This window comes from Dreissena polymorpha, chromosome 11 (genome assembly GCF_020536995.1).
Source record: "Dreissena polymorpha isolate Duluth1 chromosome 11, UMN_Dpol_1.0, whole genome shotgun sequence".
Taxonomy (NCBI): Eukaryota; Metazoa; Mollusca; class Bivalvia; order Myida; family Dreissenidae; genus Dreissena; species Dreissena polymorpha.
The window spans coordinates 10907793-10917359 of NC_068365.1; positions in this window are offsets into that span (position 1 = coordinate 10907793).

The window sequence follows — 9567 nt, forward strand, 5'->3', positions numbered from 1 at the left end:
GCTCTCGTGACGCACCACTTGAAACATTCGTCATCTTCATTCTTTATGTTAATAATTGCCTTTTTAACAGCCAACTCTTTCGGCAATGGAATGTATGATTTACCTTTTAACGGCTTATACGTACCGGTGTTAATTTCCAGTCTATTGACTGACTTTAGCCTCCAATTGCTTCCCTTCATTTGAAAATTTGCAAACGATTCCAAAATCCTATCTACCATTTGGGTAAATAATTCAGCAACATCAGTTCCCTCCAATACTATTTCAGTTCTTGAAACAAAGGGTATTTTTTCGATTACACCAGTTTCATGTTCCATAGAATGCCGCTCCATTTCACACACTAGCACTAGATTCATTTTTATTTGACGATGTTTGCTCATAAACTTTACAACTTCGGGTTTAACAATATCTAAAAATGTTGGAGCATCAGTTTTTTCAACCCCATCAATAACATATTGCCTTGCAAAACGTTTAAGTGCAGTTTTACTTTCTTTAATTACTATGGCACTTTCACTAATTTTAATGGCACTTTCACTTCTTTGCTGCTTCTTATAGTAATTATTATAAATAGATTCGACTTCTGCTTTAAACGCATTAACCTTTTCGCTTATTGCTTTTCTTAAAGGCTCTGGTGTATGTGTAATAATCCAATCATAGCTATTTTTTGCAGCTGTCTTTACAGGTTTAACAGCCCAATCATAGCTATTTTTTACAGCAGTCTTTACAGGTTTAACAGCCCAATTAAATAACCTATTTATCATAGTAGGTTTTTTAGCTGGTTCAGCCCTTGTATCCTCCCTCGCATTTTCCCATACATCATTATCCCATGCATCCTCCCTTGCATTTTCCCATACATCATCACCCGAATCCTCATCGTTGTGTCTGCTCAGCCTCGCTATCAACTCAGCTTTTGTGAGCTTCGCATATCCGCCCAGACCCTGATCTTTTGCGGCTTTCTTCAACTCTTTTACAGTTTTGTTATTCATTTTATATATATAAAAAAATATTTAGATCATTTCAATTTTTTTTATAAGCATGTGTTTTGCTTATAAAAACATGACCTCATACCTCATTCCATTTACCACTTGTCCGTTGTTTCTCTTTTTTATATTACAACCAAGCGCTTTTATTGCTTGGTATTTTGAGTTATAGGTTGTTTCCTCTCCAGTTTCAACATTCGTTAACTTAACAATTACTTTAGGCGAAAACTGTATAGGTCTGCCCCGCCGTCTTTTTTCATTAGGTTCTGGTATAACAACATCTTCTCGTTTCCAATCTAGTCCGTTTTCCTTTGCAATTAACATTAACTCCATTATACTTTGATTAGTCGTAGCAGGAACGTTAATACTTTCGAGCATTTTAATTAATACTTTCTTTGTGTACTTCATTTTTTTAATAATAAAAAAAAAACTTAAGCTAATTTATTATTTCATCACTATATACATTTTAGATCCGTCAGAGGTAAATTTAATCATTTGGTCGGAAATAACAACTGCGTACGCTTCTGTTCCCGCTGGCACACCATCCGGGCCGTTGAATGTTGCCTGGATTTGCATTTCTACCGATGCATATTTTAACCGCTCACTTTGTTTGCTGACATCAAACACCATAATAGGAAACATGTCTTTGAAATCCGCCGGTGTAATGTTACTCTGTGTTACCAGCGGATCCATTCCATAAAACTTTTCGCTAAATCTAGCCGCGTCATAGTAAGCTCGTGAGAATTTTTGGTTTGGAAAAGATAAGTTGTAATCAGCCTCAGGGTATCGTTGATTGTTAACAGTCACAGGCTCATTTCTGCGCGCAGTTTGGAATCCAACCAAAATGTATCGCGGTTTTTCGGTTGGTGTTCTTACACTTAGTCTCCAGTTGAACAATGTAGACTGTGGCACTGTAATACTTTCGCAATGTCTAGACCTAAAAGGAACGGGTACTGTTACCTTTGATTCAATTGATTTGTACAGTTGAAATTTTTCACTATCTGCAGGTAAAATCATAGGCATAAACCATGCCAATTTATCAATGCTTACTTTACCCGCAGCATGCAATCCATCCTCTGCTGTAGCTGCTCGAAATATGGCATCGTCGTCAGTTTTTCTAACAAGTGCGAGCGTATGTTTAAATCCATACACAATCTTGTCATAGTCATCACAAAAGCCGAAAATGTGTTTCAGCGGAACAACGAACGAGAATGTTCCCTTGGGGTTAGGCGTCTTAATAAGGTATGCCTGCCTGATTGCAAAGCCTGCGTTATCTGCAGCTGTTGTCGCCGTATCTTTAGTCCAAAGCTGATTGAGTCCTTGCGCTTTTGAAAAACCATCCGGATACTTTAGCATTCCAATCATGGTCGTAGCCTGTCCAGGATGATTCAACGATTCTATTTGTTGATCGGATAGCTTATACGTAATATTGGAAAATAAATGCATAAGCCCATTGTTTGTTAACGATACTGCGTCACCGTCTGCGTATGCATTCCCATTAGCTTTAGTTAGTCTACCTTCAATGAGTAGGTACGATTCCGCAGGATGAGCAAATACATCATACATCCCGATATCGATATTTATGGTACCCGGTGAATTTAAATTCGTACCATTTACAGACTCATACGCCTTAAACTCATATTTTTCAATGGATTCATCAACGGTTATAGCTTCTGTAAAATTTAATATTTCGCTCGACATTCTTACTTTTTATAAGAAAGAATATTTTTTTTAAGCCAGACGAAGACCGGATCCTGTGTTCAACCTTTTTACAAGATCTTGAATTGATATTGCGTTTGCCCTTGCGTTTGCCCTTGCGACACCTTTCTTCACCCCGATGCCGTAACCCGCAAGCAAGTTGTTAATGTTTGTTTCTTTAATAGAACCCATATTTACGAGAGACGCTAACGCATCCCTCGATTCTTGCGTTACTTCGTGATTTTTTGGCGCATTATATCCATCAATTAAAGCTTTAGCTTTGGCTATAGCTACATCTTTTCCAACATCAATAGCTTTTAAACCAACTTCTTTTACAACCGACTTTCCGGCTTCGATAGCCGTTTTACCTATTTCTGTTTTCGATGCGCTACTCACTTTTGATGCCACCGTTTTTGCGACATTTGCAGCAGTTTTCGCAGCCGTTGATCCAACCATTCGCTTAAAGAAATTTGAGACGGTATCAAACATTCCAGAACCGCCGATAACGTATTTTTTTTTATACCTGCGTTTAACAATCATTTTTTAAATACGTAACATTATTTTTTTATAATATTCTTTGTCTATTACCGCTTGTCTCACCATCTGCTATGTCTATGATTTCATTTTTTACTCCAGTATTACCTGCATTATAACTATTAACTCGTAATGTAAGCATTTCAACGAGTCTGTTTGGATCAGAAGGCATTAACGCTATTCCTTCTCCTTTTTTCTTGAATAAGTTCATTATTTTGTGTGTCTTTTTAGGTTTTAAATATTCTTCATAGATTGGTTTAATAATTTTTCTGTACTTTTCTCCTGAACTTGATTTAACCTTTCCCGTGTCAGGATTCACAATAGCATTGGTGTTTAGTAAAATTGTTTTGTAGGAGTCAATGTCTTGTGAAGTATATTTATCGGAATCAGGATATTTCGATGTTATTAGCTCCCAAAGTCCTTGGGTTCCATTATATTTTGTTTCTCCAACAATTATATCATCTCCAAATAGTTTTACCTCTGAATCTCCAATATAAAAAGCGCCACCTTTATCATACAGTCCAAATGTTTTATCGGTTAATTGTTTGCCCGCCATCGATCTCAAGTATTCTGTTGCTATTGAACCTAGTTCTATTAATGTTTCTTTAGGTCTTTTATCCTCTTCTGCTTGTATGCTTGGGTATTGAGGGAAAGTAATGGCATTTGGTGTTGTAGCTGCTAATGCTGCTGGCAGTGCTTGTATCGCACTTGACGTTGCTTCTTTTAACTCTCTTTGCGAATCGGTGATAGGTTTGTAAAGTTTTGTTAGTTCTCTGTGTTGATCAATGTCTCCTAGCTTTTCAGATAAAGAGTCTTGACGAATTTTATTTCTTAACATAAGATACTCATGCACCATGGAGTCCCTTTTTTCCGGATCTGTTATCTTTAAAAACGACATTTTTTAAATAGAAATAATAATGTTTTTAGACGTAATTTGAGACGTAATTTTTGACGTGATTTGAGACGTAATTTTTGACGTGACGTGAATTGAGACGTAATTTTTGACGTGACGTGAATTGAGACGTAATTTTTGACGTGATTTGAGACGTAATTTTTGACGTGATTTGAGACGTAATTTTTGACGTGATTTTAGACGTGATTTTTAACGTGATTTTTTGACGTGATTTTAGACGTGATTTTTAACGTGATTTTATACGTTAAAAATTACGTTGATTGAGAGGTGTTCGTCTGTTTTTCTCTCGATTTACTAAACATGTTTTGAAACGACAAAATTGCATCTTCACGTCCTTTCGCAATAAGGGACTGTTTTGTTTCCTCGTCTATACCTACTCTTATTTTAGATCTTATTTCTTCTTTCATCTGATTGAATTTGTCTAGTTCACTTAGAATCAGTGAGTATTCTTTATCGGAAATTTGATCGTCTGCCAATGCCTTTGATATAAGATCACTTATTGTGTTCAATTTTGCTTCTGCAAGTGTTTTAATTTTTTCGTGTTTTTCAGCTTTCATTAATAGCTTTTTATTGGTTTGACCTCCAATGATAGACAATAGTCCTATACCTATTGCAGCTCCCTCCATTGCTATTGCAACTGGTGCCGCAATGATTGTGCTCAATACTCCTATCCCCGCCGCACCTAGCACCATTGAAGAAACAACAAGAGCGTTGTCCACTCCTGCTATAACTCTCACTCCTCTGTGATACTTTTTATACAAGTTTGCACGCTTGTCTCTTTCTGTGGCAATTTCTTTTTGAATTTCGTTTATCTTTTGAAGCCTGTATGACTGAGCAGTTCCTTCATCGCTAGTCGGTTCTGGAGGAGCCGACGGAACGGGAACTGGTGGTAAAGATGGATATAATTTAGCAATACATTTTGACTCTTTGTACTCCATTTTTATATTTGAAAAAAATATTTTTTAAAGCGACTGATGTGTAACAAAGCAAAAAGATTCACCTTCAACAATATCAACTGCAACGTCTAAGTTGTTGTTTTGAATTGTAACAATTATGTCGTCAACAGATTCAGCAATAATTCCATCATGTAAACTACATCTCTTTTCCTTTAAACTTTGTTTGAGCGATACCGAACAAACACCTTGAACTAGCCGTAAACCTATTTTTAATTTAATAGGAAGTGCTTCTTTCGGTTTAATAGTGAGCGATTGCTGCATCGAAATAATCCATTTACCATTCAGTTGTTTTGCAGGATGTGCAAGATTCTCGTGTGGCAGCCATTTAACTGACGCTGGTGTTGGTCGTTTATGCTTGTGAATAAATTTGTGAATTGGTGGCATACTATATCTTTGCATTTTTATATATGTGAATATTTTTTATAAAAGCATTCCTAGTATTGGAATACTGCTAAATGGTGAATTCGGTCCTAGTAGCAATCCTGATCCTGCTCTCATGTACATTCCTTTTCCAGATTTAAGATACAGCCCCTGTCCTAACGAACTACCTTTCTTCCACGGAGCTAAATACAATCCTTTACCTGCTTGTATTACTTTACAACCGCTTCCGTTTTTCTTTAAATACAAAACACCCGATCCACTAGTTTTGTCGACAACTTTACTACCGGCTGCGGCTCCAACGCCGGTTAGCAAACCGGTTGCAAGTCCTGGTAAAACGCTTGACATAAGAAACTTACCCGCGGTAGCCAACATCGGCAAAATAGCTCCAATAAATCCCCCTTCAACTGTTTTGTTGTGTTCTATTTGTGTTTTTGACATTTTAATCGTCACTCCTTTACCACTTTGGTAAGCTTTTGTCATTTTGTTAATCTGTGCTTGAGTGAGGGCTAGCACGTGTTCTCCAGATAAATCCTCGTGTGATAGGCGAATAGACACGGGAGCTCCTGATTGAATAGCTTTTTTGATTTTTTCTCTCTGACCTTCGCTAATATTTACTGGTACATTTACGAAACGACTCATTTTATATATGATATAAAAAAAAACTTTTTTACTTTTCTTTTATATGAAATTTAATAAAAATATTTTCACCACGCATATTTATAAGTTTTCCGTTCTGGTCAATGAGTTTTGTCTCAATTGACGAAATTGTCGACAAATTAACAGGTAAATAAACCAAATTAGCTGGTGTTTCCATAATTTTATACCCAGGTCCAACCGAAGGGAAAAAGCTGTATATTACGTTTTCAGTCGAATTGTTAACATATGATGAGCTAATTATATCACTAGTTACTTTCAAGCTACTAATACTTAATATTTCGACAATATTTTCAGCCTCATTATATCCTGATGAGTATATTTTAGCATTAAAACCCAATAACGATCTTATAGAGTTTGCAGGTGTAAAGTCTATTTCATAATTTGGTTCTATATTTAGTACTGTTCTGAGTGTGTTGTCGTTCGGCTCTAGGGTTATATTGTACTCGTCCGTGGCAGATTTGTAATGATTATTCTCCTTCATTATTCGTTGAATGTAATCGCCTATATCTTCCAATTCGTATGAACCTTCGGGAATATTTATATCACACCAATCATTTTCGTTGTTAGGTCTATAGCGAAAGTTATTGTTTGAAGAGTCTATATTTGGAAATGAATAGTAGGTCTCCAAACTAACTAAGGCCATTTCATATGTTTTGTCTACATCTAGTTGAATTGGTGGTCCTAAAGAAGTACAAATTCTTGAGCTATTACCCTGCAATATAATATAAAAAGAATTTTTCGGACTGGTATTAATTCTAATTTGTTTTATTTCCGCCAACATTTGTTCTAGTACTCGTTCCATTTTATATATATTTTTTTTTATTATTGAGGTATGTAAAAATAGTCAAATCCTGATCTATACTTACCATTATTTTTTTTACTAGTAAGATCTATAACAGCAAATCCATGAGGACGGTCCCAGGCTACTTTACAAAAATTTCTAAATTCTTCTTTTGACATATCAGTTGAAACGTGATCGTAGTAGATGTGATTAATATTTTTCATGTCCTGTGGAAACAAACACATAAAGTTTGCATTTTCACGTATTGTTTGTCTTGGAAGTTTAAAGTAGTTTTGTGCGAGATAAAAGCAGTCTACATTGCTGTGGCGTCCTCTTATGTAATAAGTTTCACATTTGTTTTGTTTTTCCAACTGAAGGTCGTCAAAAATCATTAAATTCTTTTTAGAGCTATTCAAGTCTCTAGGATCAGGTACATCATCAGACGTTTCAAAAAACTTACATTCAATATCAGCTGGCTTATCTAAACTTTTAGCAATTAATTCAACTACAAGAGCTAGTGAAACGTCATTCTCTATTATATAGTCTTGTTTGGCAAACAATTTCAGAATTTTTTCTTTAGGCAGCTTTTCTTCAAACGCTTTCTTAATAATTCTGTACTCCGGCTGAAATAGCGACTTGCCAAAAACTTGCAAGTTGTTGTAGTCTAACCATCCTGGTCGTAGTAAAAGGTTTAACAATAGTATAGTTTTTCCGCATCCGCTTTTACCAATAATAAGACCTCGTATTGATCTCGGTAAAAGTCTACTGTTGCATCTTTTTGAAATATCATCATTCCACGAAAGATCTGTAACTTCCATTTTTAAATATAAATTATTTTTTCATAAAAAAAATGTATTGTGTAAAGTGCAAAAGCAAAACTGAAACGGTTGATGTAAAAAATGTTGTCAGTAAGAACAATAAACCAATGCTTCGCGGAAAGTGCTCCGTTTGCGGTTGTGTTAAAACACAGTTTGTAAAAATGCATACTAAAACTGGCGGAGACTTGGTTTCGACGTTGAATAAGGTGACGAGTAAAGTCAAGCTTCCGTGGGCTAAATTTCCCGGTGAAATGCATATTCCAGGAATGAACTTTGCAGGACCTGGAACTAATTTAAACGAGAGAATAACTTCAACTGGCGCATATAAAGACTGGAGTAAACCAGTTGATCGAGTTGATAATGCCGCATACCTTCATGATTTAGCTTACCAACACTTTCCAGATACAGCAGGTAGAAACGTAGCTGATCAAATTATGCTTGAACAAATGGATGCTATTAAAGACCCAACACTCCGTGAAAAAATTGAGCGTAGTATAATAAAGCCGATAATATCTACCAAGGCAAAGTTTGGGTTGGGTTATAATGGGAAAAAAAAGTCGTGGCTAAAGAAATAAAATGGTCTGATCAGCTCGCAGTCGAACTGCACAGACCCGTTGTAAAACGTTTTAGAAAAAGAATAGTCGTTGCCCATGGCATTGATAACATATGGGCTGCGGATTTAGTTGACATGCAAGCTTTTGCTAAGTTTAATAATGGTGTAAAATACTTGCTAACAGTTATTGATGTATTTTCAAAATATGGATGGATTGTTCCATTAAAGAGTAAAACCGGAGTTGAGGTTGCTGAAGCATTTAACAAAATATTTAAAAACAGACAACCTCAAAAGTTGTGGGTCGATAAAGGAAAGGAGTTCTACAATAAAAACGTTATGGCGTTGGGAGTCGAGTTGTATTCCACAGAAAACGAAGAGAAAAGTTCCGTGGTAGAGCGATGGAACAGAACAATGAAGGAAAAAATGTTCAAATACTTTTCAGCCAACTCTACCAAAAAATATGTTGATGTCTTAGATGAAATGGTCAATGACTATAACAACACAAAGCATTCATCAATCAAAATGACACCTGATGATGCTAGTGATAAAAAAAATGAAAGTGTTGTTTGGGTAAATTTGTACTCCAAACACCCACAAAAGTACGGTAAGCCAATATTTGAAGTCGGCGATAAGGTAAGAATAACTAAGAAAAAGGGAATATTTGAAAAAGGATATACACCTAGATGTACTGAGGAGGTGTTTACAGTGTCACAAGTTCAATATACAGATCCGCCAACGTATAAAATCACTGATTATAATGATGAGGAAATACAGGGTACGTTTTATGAACAAGAACTTCAAAAAACAAGTCAAAAAGTATATAGAATAGAAAAAGTTATTAGAAAACGCGGGGACAAGTCGTTAGTCAAGTGGCTTGGATATCCCGAATCGTTTAATTCATGGGTTGACAATAAAAGCCTAATAGATTTATAATAGTCATTTTCATACCCAAGTGAGGGTTTGGAAATGGACCTTAATCCTTTTTAAAATCAAGTACAGGATGATTTTTATAGAGACAACTGTTTTTCTTAGATTTTAAGCGTATAGCTTTTCGAGTATTCATTCTTTTTTGATCATGTTGAAATTTTTGTAAAACTTTATTTAAATGCTCATTTGGTGGTGGTGGATTTTCAATTTGCTGAATACGCCGTTGAATCAGTTCTTGTACCGTTTGGTCATCCATTTTATATAGTAAAAAAAAAATACTTAAGTCATTTTCATTTTTTTTTTTTTTGTAAAAATCACGAATAATGGTAGTGGTCAAAAGTCCTCGAGCCGCCGCGTTTGCGAATGGGATGC